The 10,231-nt window shown below is 36.0% G+C and overlaps 1 non-coding gene across 1 annotated transcript; it reads right to left on the bottom strand.

The window, feature by feature from the left end:
• Window positions 1-798: 798 nt before the first annotated feature.
• Window positions 799-869, bottom strand: Trnag-gcc. The gene has a single exon. It is a non-coding gene; the product is annotated as a tRNA-Gly (tRNA).
• Between the last annotated feature and the right edge of the window lie 9,362 nt (window positions 870-10,231).

Raw genomic sequence — 10,231 nt, 5'->3', positions numbered from 1 at the left:
CCTTTTTAGACTCAATTCCATCGGTTGGTTTCTATCCTTGTTCCTATATCTTAAATTCTTGTACCTATTTCTTCCTTGTATTTTTTCATTTACTATTGTGTAATCAATTACCGACCTCCATCTCTTCCTCTCATGTGTTTGAATTGCCCGTTCCTATCCCCCTCCATATTACCGTTTAAAATTCTCCAACCTTTCTTTTCTGATAATTCTAGTAATACTTTTCGCTATTTGCTGCACTCTTTATTTCTTGATTTTCTATCTATTGGTCCTCTTTCATCTCTTTTCGTTTAATTCCTGTTCTGCAATTTGACTCCTCAATCGCTCACCGCCTTCGTTACCCTTGCACGTGCCACATACCACTTTAAAGAGCATATGCCCTTCGTATTGATGAACGCACCCGCTACGTTTCAAAATGAAATGCGCTGTGGCCTACCTCGATGACAATCGTTTTTTCGGATACGTGGGAACTGGGAAGAACATATCCGCTACCTCCATCGCGTTTCGCGTCGTATTACGATTCCAATACCGTCGTCTTCAGACAGCCGTCGGAAAATGCCGCTTCAGAGTACCGACTGTACAATAGCTCTTCTTCGTATGGATAATCAACTCATTGGGGCTGTATCTAGACAACCGCTATTTCACCATAAAAACCGACAGCCGTGCCATATCATTACAATTTAATAGGTCAAATTTGAAGGAGTAGGTTGACCATCGTAATCGTACTATGTGTTTTCATAAAGAAGACGCACAAACGGAAACTTACAAACAAAACACGTTAAAATTGATATCAAAAGATTTTGCATCGGCCGGGAATCGAACCCGGGCCGCCCGCGTGGCAGGCGAGCATTCTACCACTGAACCACCGATGCTTACATTGCCAACTTTTTGGCCAAATTTATTTAGTTGCTACACTGTTAAAAAAATTATGGAAAAATCGGGTATCAAACGTGACCAATGTGAAATTGGAAGCCGTGTAAATCACAATATATACTGAATCGGCCTAATTGAATATCCCTTATTTACACATTAATATTTTAGCGCATTTTCTAAGAATTAAAAAAAATGTTCTACTCTTCATGGTATTCTAATGAAAGGTTTCATCGAAATAAATTGATATTCAAACTATAACTTTCCGTGAGCGACGGGGCCTGAGGGGGGGGGGGGTTAAAATTAATTTTATCTCATTGTATTCTAATTAAAGGTCTCAACAAAAGAAACCGTTTTCTACCAACTACTGCCCTTCTTTCTGTCCTCATATCAAAGTACGGGGTGGAGGGGGTAATCCAAGCAACCATCGGAAAGATTGGAAATGATTACCGTATAACGCCATAATATGTAAAACACAAATAACTCTTATTCACTGGATTTCTGAATAATAAGCGTCGTGGCATGCTCCTAATACCATCAAAGGAGTTGTGCGAGGATTTTAGATTGGAATTAACAAATTGAGGACTATTAAGTAAGTACCGTATCGACAGTATCCGCCCCTTTTCCTTAACCTACCGATCGCGGCCGAGTACGGTACAATCGCTACTTGATACGAGACACCGTTGTCTTGTCTGCTTGAACGAAACTCGTAACTTTGTACCCATATACATAAACATTTCGAATATTAAAATACAAAGGATTTGCTATATCGAAGGAATTTAAACAAGATACGAAGAATCGCATACGGTTTTAAGTAGGGCAATTTTTCATACGACTTTTTTTAATCCGGCTCATATTCAATGCCACGGAACTCTTAAGAGTCTTCTGTACCCACTGCACCCAATGTAAATTTCCATAAGAGCGCCCGCCATAAAAACTCAAGTTGTTTTTCAAAAAATAAATTTTTTTAAAAACTATTTTATAAACTTAGACCTTTATCTACAAAATGTTCGGGCTATTTTTTTAAAAAAGTTTATAGCAACTAAATACCGATTGTTTAAAGATTAGATGTTTTGCATCGATTATTGCGTTAATCTGTTTTATTTTTTTACTCTGGAACAAAACGGTTTATGGAAAAAGTAAACCGACAGTTTTCTAAATAAGTTACTTCTAAACATTACCCCCGAGATTACCCCAAAATATTAAATCATATTTTTTGTAAATGAAGTCTGTATCTTGGTGGGCGGTAAATCAACAATTTGAGAATAACAAGTAGCGCCGCTGCACAGTGTCGAAGGGAACTAACTAAGGACCAAAATGGGAGTTGACTAAGCAAGAATATCATCTTGTTTCTTGCAACTATAATCATCTATACACCATAATGTAATAAAGTTGCGCTTAGGTAAAGAAGACTCTTAAGAAACCGATTTGCAAAGATTTGACATCGCGGTCTCTTTTCGTTCTCGAGTTAGACGACGAACAGACGGACGGACAAAACTATAGTATTTTAACAAATTTAGTAAACAAGATTGCTTATACTCTACCAAACAAGCACCACTTTCTTGCATCTCCTGGACCATATTTCGGCAATAATCGAGGGACCATGTTTCCATCTGTCGCCGGCCAACTTTTAACACCATTTAATGTAGAAGAGACAGAAATAGTTGATAGCTACACAAAAACAGTGAATACAAAATAGACTACCTACCTACTTTAGTATTTGAGTCCAACGCACCATGGCCATCAACTACCATCAAACCAAAGTTTATAAACCACCCTCAACATTTTGGTCTTCTGAATTCTTCAGTGAGAAAGATCTGCTAGTAACGCAGTCAGGCGGACGAACACAGCGACCACACCTGGCATGTTGTTTGCTATATTTCTATTCTTGGACCTGTCGCCGAAATAATACTTTTTTTGTACAAGTAATAAAATTGGGCTTGTTTCTTGTCTATTAGCTTAAAAGGAAATTGACGTAACGAATTCCGAATTTGACATTTAGAATGTAAATCGAACGCATGGGACGTTTATTGAACTTCCATATCAGTAATAAATTCTCGATCGACCGAAACATAAATCTAAATTTGTGTTGCAAAACATGTTAAGTGAATCAGGAGATATGCAAACACATCGTTCACAAATGGGAACATAATGTTAACCAAGTAATAACGTGGGCTTAAAATGACATTCCTAACAAGGTAATGCTTTAAACATTTTAATTACTCTCGATCTTTTGCAACGATACTTTTGTCGAAAGAGAAGGAAATGCGTTTTTGCGGATCTTGCCACATGACGCAGGTGTGTAATAACCACAATTTAAAATCTCAAAGCGCGCCTTTAATATTGACCTCCTACAGCAAACTCCTACGCAACGCTATTATGTTTTATACCTGTATTTTTGATCCGATCTAAGTTATTGTCTCTATAAGGCATTATCGTGTTTCATTGGATTGCTTTTGTAGCTTAATTATACGATTTGCCACAGCAGATAGCCTAGGAGGCCGGAGTTTTCAGTTTAATTAATTGACTCACCGACTCGTATGAATTTTTTGTGGCCCGCGGTTGACCTATTTTCTATTATATTCTATTTAGTTTCGTAATTGTATCCCTCCTGGCTTTTTTGCGCCTTTCTACTTGCCGGCACTTCAAATAAAAGCGCCTTTGTCCGTTTATTTAATTGTATTGAAATTCCTGAAACGCGATTCCAGCCATAACGTATCATTTCAAGTGGAAATAATTCGTAGGAGGCTAATTGCAAATTGACGAGCTTAAAACCATTCGGGCTGGTCAATATAATTGCACCGATATGACTATGGTCTCGCAGGCCACGTTGTATCAGTTTTACATTTGTGGTTGTAAGTTCGGTGGTGCCTGTTTCAGGTAACTTCCAATGCCGTTTTGGATTCCCTATCGTGGAGGTGTTCGGAAATTTTCAGGTGTGTTACAGTTTTTTGCGCAACCAATTATTTAGTTGATCGCGGTTATTCGCTAACCGCGATTAACAACGGTTATCTAGTTAATGTTAACAACAGGGTTCGCAACTGATTTTAGCAAAAAAATAGAGACTTGGTCTCTATTTACATATTTAAAAATAGAGACCATTTAGAGACCTTCGAGAACCAATTTCCATTCAAAATTAAGCAAAAAATATTTATTTTGTAATAGATGGGATACATAAACGGCAATATATCTAAAAAAAAAAGTAACCGTTACAACGTAACTGCATAAACGTTGTAATTTTAATAACATTTTAAACAACGTAACAACATAAAATGGATACATTCTTAAAATACTTATTACCGCAGCAATTGAGAAGGTACTGCAAATCATGAAAAACACCTTGTCGTCGTTAAATTTTCGACCCCAACATTCTACAACTTTGCCATTAATATCTAGCTTCTTACATTATTCAGTTTGAAATTTACACTTTCCCATTTTGTTTTATTTTATTATAAAAAACCTATTTCTGTATGTTGTTAGATCAATCAAGAATTAAACAAAACTTAGGCCATCACCTCTGAATAACCAGGCCAGACTAGTAAATAAGCGAAAATAAAATACAAACCAAACAGTGAAACGAACCAACTTCTCAACATTCTCAGCGCGCAAAGTTGTCAAAACAAAACAAACTTTTTCCTAGAATTCTGCCAAATACTTTCAAAAACAGCATCTCAGGAAATAATTCGTGGGGGGGGGGGGGGGCTTTTAGACAGCGAAATTTGATGGCCGTCTGGCACACCTTCAAGGTATAGGCTACCTACTGCAAAAAATTCCAGGAATATTCCCCTAGAAGTAGTTCGAAACGGCAGAAGTGGGTCCGGACGGACAAAACGCAAATAATAGCACTTTTTTTTTAATTTTTAAAAAATGCGTGTAAAATTTCTGCGGTTTAAATTATGAATTATACTTTTTTAACATGCAAAATTTAGAGACTTTAGAGACCAAATATGAAAAATAGAGACTTTTAGAGACCAGCATTGAAAAAAGAGACCATTTGCGAACCCTGTAATCAAATCAAATCATCATTCATTAACGTAATAATAACGTATCCGACAAATAAAAAAATACTAGATATCACAGAACGTTGTGTAAACAACGTCATGTAGATATTATCTCGGTCTAAACGTCAAAAATAATGACGGGAGACAGCACCCTGTCTATGCGAATATTTCAATTTTGTAAGTGTAGGGATTTTCTACGAATAAGCACAGAGTTGGTTTATTGTACTTGAATTTGTTATCTCAGTGACTATTTTTCCTTTTAGAATTTTTACAAATGTCACATTTTAATAAAAGATGACGGTTGTCTTTTAGATGACTCTCAGTGGGTAATTGCGTAATATTTTCTTGTTTAAATAGTGTCGCTTTTGTAAATTTTTGATTTAGATTTGTGTATTTAATTGTAAAATGTGAAATTTCGCGTTAAAGTGTAAGAAACTGGTCGTTTGCGATAAGACGTTTTATTATTGGACGAAATTTAATTAACGCACGTGTTTTATTGCTCATAAGAGATAAAGATGCAGATGATACGATGTGCGCGTTAGTTCGGCGTAAGTGCGGACGCGTTCCTTCGAGCTGGCGTTATCAAGTCCGGCAGTTGATTTGAATCATTTGAGGAAGGAGATTATCGTATGGTGGATCAACATAGAAACGCTGCTAGCCGTTAGTTTCCGCCACGGTTAAAGAGCGTGTAAATTTATTTACGCTAAATCTGGGGCAATCTGCACCAATTGTTTTGTTGAAGACACAGTTCGTGCAAATCGTCTCGACCATGACTCGTTAAAGGATGATAACGGGAAGTTTATTAAAAACGTTCACTCAGGAAGATCAGGGCAGTCTTTGCTTCCTCTGCCACCTTTAGGTGTCGGATTTTGAGGGGTTTTGAAATTGCTTAATTCCGAAAAATAAAAATAAATTTGTTTATTTTATTATTTTCTTGGAATTTTATGGTTTTTAAACCAGCCGGATAGCCTATAAACGTGTTAGTTGCAGATCGCAAATATGAATATACTTACTACCACTACTACTGCAAGTAATGTACGATTTTTTTATTTGTTACTTATTGTCCGCCTGCGTGCGGGGTATTATGTCCAAACAAGCTTTGTAAGCATGTGTTTTGGTATAAATTTTTGTCATGGTCAATGAATTAATTGTGGGTTTATTCGAATTCATTGTACGACCCAGATAGAGTTTTCATGTCAGATTTTTTCCTGGCCAAGATTTATTTCAGGTGTGAATCAAAATTCGCGTAATAAATCTTTGCAATTTTCGGAAGTTGATCGGGGCCACCGAGTCTTTCAAATTGAGAAATTTTAAGTGAGTATTAGGATTTTTCATGCCAAATGTGTACGAGAAGAGTTTATAAAGAGTCAATTTTGATTTGTTTGAGCTAGCTGGTCAGGTGGTTTGTGGGTGGTGTAGTGATCGCACACGATTGCACACAGCACTATATGCTGTCAAATTAAGAATAAAAATTGATTTGCTTCAGGTTTTTTTCGCAAGAGTACGTAATAACGTTAAAAATCAACTTAACCAAATATTGCAGTTTAAATTTGTTTTTTTTTAATTTTGAAAAATGAATTGAATTCACATTCAAAAATATGGAGATATCAAATTTCATTTGGGGCACTCCTCCGTCTATTAAAAACATTGTAGTTCCCTCTTACTCTACCCATTTTTTAACAAAACAACACTCACCAGGGCAATTGGGTGGTTACTACAAGATATAATGCACGCCGTCATTTTTACTATCTATCAAGATTATTTATTATTTCCTCGTTTGGGGCAAGATATAGTAATAAGAATAACATTGTTTGTTCATGAAATTAATTGAAAAAACAATGATAATATGTAAGTTGATTTATGACATGCTTTGACATTGAATTCTCAAATGCTGATTACAAAAGGTTTAAGTATTTAATGAAAATGAAATGAAGAATTATGTTACATACTAATACCGCTGGAATGCAACTCCTGGTTGTCTACAGTATGCGCAACATCAAGCAAGCGCTGATTTACTTCTATTTATCTTGGCGATTGAGTGAGCATGTGCCCTTTAGGACCAGCTGCCACTGTAAACACTACTTGCTCTGGTAACACAGACTCAAATGAAAGCAAAATCTTAGTATGGACCACGCACTGGTCGCATCGGTGGCTCAAATGCGAATGAATGCAAAATCTTCCGAAACCCTACTTAATTCATTGCCAATTACCCCTTTTTCAAGTAGGCGTCTAGTAATTAAGTAAACCTTCTTTGAAGTGACTACTGCTTATCGCTCGGTATGCACTTTATGTTTTGGACGGGAGTAAAATCGTAACGCCACATATAGAGTACGCTGCTATATTCTGTGGTCGTCAAGCGTAACGTTCAGCTCATTTGAAAAGAAATATGGTATTAAGATCGGCGCTATCTCGGAAACCAATTATCGTATAGGACTGACTCTGAGCTCACAATGTCATAATTTTATTATTATTATTATACTTTTTAAGAAGTACTGGTGGTCTCTTTAAAAAAATATAATATAATTCTTAATTTATCTAGTGGGCGTGTTCTGCAACGTGTTTTTCGATCATTTGTCTGTTCCACGAAATGATCGTTCTAGCAAACGTTTTGAATGAAAACATCTAAACCCGGACTGGGTCGTTGACTTACCCTATACTTACCGTTGGCAACTCTGGCAAAGAAAATCTACAAGCAGAGCCACCTACCTTTCAATTCGAAACGATGGACGTTTCGCGGCACTTTTGAATTTGGATGGCAGTCGGCTCGATATGGGTGGCAAGAATGGACTCCTACGTTGTGATATCGGTTCTTGTATGTGTTGGGACGTGAGACAAAATCGGGAAGGGAATTAAATAAACGACAGAACTTTTGTGTGTAAGAAATGACAAGAACAAGTAAATATATTACGCACATAACAAGACCATGCCAGGGAAACCTTCTACGAGACAAAAACCCCGGCATAGGCCACACAAATACATGAAATAAATCACCTACAGCAATAAAATGCTAGAGAAAATACACATAAATAAAACATATCAAATTGTATGATAAAAATCAGATAATCAAATCAATTGCAATTAAACAAGTTCATAAAAACAAAATACACAAGACATTATAATTGCAGTGGAAAAACTAATGAATCAATTCAGTACAAAAACACATCAAAATACCTGTACGATCAATTGAGCTAACACAACTCGTAAAATAATAAATTTCATGAACATAGGACACATGTAAATGGTGTGGCTCTACTCCAGCCTTCAGTTAACATAAATTAATTTAACACGAAAAGTACATGTGAGAATGCCAATAGCAAGTACTCATATGAAAATCGATTATCGCTCAAGCAGAACGTATTTTAAATAGAGGAAATGTTAATGAGAGGGCCCCTAAATATCTCGCAGTGCTAAGATGCTAAGAACTGAAATTCGCACGAGACGAGTAGGCAACAGATACAGTGAAAGATCGAACTGTATTAGGTACCTACTTCACGGAGACAGAATGAACCACTCGCACACACAAACATCGAAACATCAAATAAGAGAGTCCCTCTTCGTATAGCTCACGCACAAGAACTGCAGCGCGCCACGAATCAGAAAGTAACAGATACAGGGAACAATCAAACTGTATTAGGTACCTCCCTCACGGAATAGTTACGAATCAATCGGACAGAGCAACATCGCACTGATAATCAACTCCTCGTGAATACAGAAATAAATACTTAATAAAACAAAATAATGGCATAATCACCCGTACAGTATAACAAACACGATTCATCTAACGCTTAGATCATATAAACATCTAAGATCTAACGGTACTCAAAAACAAAAGCATGGAGTAAACCATATTTAGATATCGCAGTTTATGCAAAATCAGCAAAATGTAAATAGTATCATATTGTGGCAAGAAATTCAATGATTAATAGCTACTACAAGAATGAATAAAATGGTTACTACCTGTAATAAATTACACCTTGAAAACACCACCACCAAAATAATCAAGAATAAAAAAACCGGGAACGAGTGATGCCTTCTGTCGACCCGGTCGCCATCTTCTTTCATCCACGCTCTTTTTTTCCCTAGCTTTGTTACGAAAATCCCCTAGTATTCGGCATCTGCGCAAAACGGTCGATTGGTTATATACAGAGCATATCAGATTTTTGTTTCAGATGTAAAGGTGTGTTGCCTAACCATAAGGGTGGATTATCACAATACGAACAGTTATTTTTATTGTTGCATTGTTTTTGACTAACGAGCTCTTTATCGCCGTTAATCGGCGTCTATTATAAATGTAATCTGTCAAATGAGAACCCAAAAACATGTTTTACATGTTGTAAGCATCGCAATTGTCAAGGTAACAGTTGCGTATTTTAAGGCAATTATAGTAGGTAATATTTAATGTGTTCTAAGCTATTAAGCTCGTCTACTTACACAATTAGGTTACTGAAATTTAAAGGCTACTTATGTTTGAAGATAATAAAAAATAAATAATAATAATTGTTACTTATTATGTATGTTCCAAAATTACGTACGGCACCTATGATCAACTTTTGCGCTTTATTGACTCAGAAATATAACATAGTGCTTGACAATAAATGATGAACAAGTATCGACAAAAAAAACACGAAACGTTTCTTGACATTTTTAAAATTTTTATTGCTATAACATTTGATCGTTATTTATGAACCACCTACCACAATAAATTTGGACGCCACGCCACCGTGTCTGTTTAATATCAGAAATAAAGATATAATAATTTATAAGATAAAAACTTCCGTGTGTGTTCCCATTTATATTCGAAATTCCTTCGAGAATATTATCGCAATGTTCACTTGATTTTTGAAATGCAAAAACCTTGTACATTTCACTATGCCAAATAGTTGAAGTTAAATTTGTTAGCATTTCTACGTGTGCCAAGTGGGACAACGCACTCTTCCGTTACCTTCGTAGTACATAGCTACGTTATTTATTGTTTATACTTTATATACTTCGGCTATGACAAGGTACCGATCCGTGAGATCACATTACATTCGGTTATAAGAAATAGGATGGGAAGGTACCTATCGGATGGACTTACATATTTCAAATTTATATTTAGATCATTAATTATAAATTCCGAAAGAGAATGGTAAGTAGCGAACATTAATTTTGTCTTGGTTTAATTATAAGACAGTTGGTTTAAATTTAATTTGATTTTTTCATGCAGATGAAATTTCTCGGTGTCTGCATGACGATGTTCATTTTGAGGCAGTCAAATTAAACCTACATCAAAGTGTGATCAGCGTAGCAAACTTTGCGTATAATTTCTTTTTATTTATTTATGATAGCATACTTTGGATGATTTTTTCGCGGTAAGGCCTGAC

The sequence above is a fragment of the Photinus pyralis genome, unplaced genomic scaffold (assembly GCF_008802855.1).
Source record: "Photinus pyralis isolate 1611_PpyrPB1 unplaced genomic scaffold, Ppyr1.3 Ppyr1.4_LG2, whole genome shotgun sequence".
Lineage (NCBI taxonomy): Eukaryota > Metazoa > Arthropoda > Insecta > Coleoptera > Lampyridae > Photinus > Photinus pyralis.
The sequence above is the reverse complement of the archived record's forward strand: the minus strand, read 5'-3'. Positions and strand labels throughout refer to the sequence as shown.